Source organism: Triticum dicoccoides, chromosome 2A, assembly GCF_002162155.2.
Source record: "Triticum dicoccoides isolate Atlit2015 ecotype Zavitan chromosome 2A, WEW_v2.0, whole genome shotgun sequence".
Classification (NCBI taxonomy): domain Eukaryota; kingdom Viridiplantae; phylum Streptophyta; class Magnoliopsida; order Poales; family Poaceae; genus Triticum; species Triticum dicoccoides.
In genome coordinates this window covers 104,418,666-104,420,722 of record NC_041382.1, presented here as the reverse complement: position 1 = coordinate 104,420,722, position 2,057 = coordinate 104,418,666, and positions in this window count along the sequence as shown.

Below are 2,057 nucleotides of genomic sequence, written 5' to 3'. Positions count from 1 at the left end.
TACACCCACTTCAGTCCTCAAGACACACCTCCCTGATTCTCCATACACTCCTCAACTCAGCACCCAGGAAAAGATGTTGAATTCTTTGCTTGATGAAACAGATGGATTCAACCTCCTCAGGGAAATGGAGCTCCTGGAAGATGATGGTCTGATGGAATTAGAAGGTTCTGTAGATATACAAGAGGATCAAGAGGCACTTGTTTAAACAACTGAACTCCCAGACAATTTGGACTCAAAATACAACTCTGACTTCCCTGCCCATCCTAAGGAGAAGCACCTTCCCAAATGGGGTCCAGTTCAAGCCACCAGAACCAGTGCCAGGGTAGTTGGCGACAAGAGAACCATTATTGAAAAGGCTCAACAGCTCAAAGAGGTTCAAAACCTGGAAGTGCAAAAACCCCAGGGTATGAAACACACTTCCTTCTCCAACTTTAATGATCCTTCCTTCAATGCCATTGCTGCTAAGATTGGTGTAGATGTTACTTCTCTTAATGATGACATTGAATGCTCTTCCTTTTTTACCCTCACCAAAACAGATCTGAAGGCTCTGTTTGTGAAATTTTTTCTCTAGATGGTTGTTCTATTTTAGACTGACTTCGATAAAGTTGACCTTGATTTCCTTATGAAACTCCTGGAGCTTAGAGGTTTTGGGGGTAAATGGACTAGTTGGATCCAGCAACTTACTCATGGATGGGTCTGTTGGGGTCAAGTTAAATAACTGTGAAAGTGATTTTTTCCTTGCTGGTAAAGGCCTTAGGCAAGGTGACCCCATCTCCCTGCTTTTGTTTAATTTAGTAGTGGACGTTCTTACTAAAATGCTGAGGAAAGCTGCTGATCATAGTCTGATTGCAGGGCTCTGTCCTGAGGTCTGCCGTGGTGGCATCATCTGCCTTCAATATGCAGATGATACAATCCTTTTCTTAGACAATGACTCCACACATGCTAGCAATCTGAAAACTATTCTAACCTGTTTTGAACAAGTCTCAGGCATGAGAATCAACTACTCTAAAAGTGAACTCATCCCTATCAACATGGATGATCAGGAGTTAGCTGACTTCCTCTCTATTCTAGTCTGTAATAAAGGTAACTTCCCCATTAAGTACCTAGGTATCCCTCTCCACTATGATAAACTGAGGAGAGAGGATATCCAACCCCTTCTGGATAAAATCATTAAAAGAATTGCTGGGTGGAGGGGCAAACTTCTCTCTTACAGGGGTATATCGATCCTCATACAAGCTTGTTTGGCTAGCATTCAAGTGTATCTCCTCTCCTTCTTCAAGTTCCCTAAATGGGCAGTGAACCTCATCAATTCTCATATGTCTCATTGCTTGTGGAATGATTTTGATGGAAATAGGAAGCTACACCTTGCTAATTGGGCCCTAGTCTCTATGAAAAAAGATTTTGGAGGCCTAGGATACCTAACCTCCAAAAAACTAACATATGTCTTCTAGGGTCTTGGATTAAAAGATTCTATGAGGAAGACCTGAAACCCTGGAAGCTTCTTATTGCCCATAAATACCTAGGAAATAAACCTAATATTTGTGTCCCTTCCTCCAATCCTAAGACCTCTAGATTCTGGAAAGGATTAAAATCTATTATGCATGCTGTGAAATTTGGCTACAGATGGAACATAGGGGATGGGAGCAGAACCAGGTTCTGGGAAGATACTTGGTTTGGCACATCCCCCCTAGCAGTCCAATTTTGTCCTATTTACTCTATCTGCAATGAGCTTAACAAAAGTGTCAATGAAGTTTGGGACGGTCAATGTCTAAAACTCTCTTTTAGAAGGAACTTTAGTGATAGTCTCATGGAACAATGGTTCCAGTTGGAGGAAATTTCCAAAAGCATTACCTTTACTGCCGAGCTGGATGCCCTGATTTGGCAGCTGGACAATAAGTATTCCTCCAGCTCCCTCTATCATGTTATCAACTTTAGAGGAGTTCAAATCGTGTTTATCCCTGCTGTCTGGAAATTGATAGTTCCCCCTAAAATTCATGTATATCTCTGGCTTCTCTCCAAAAACAAATTGATGACTAGGGATAACCTTAGGAAGAGAC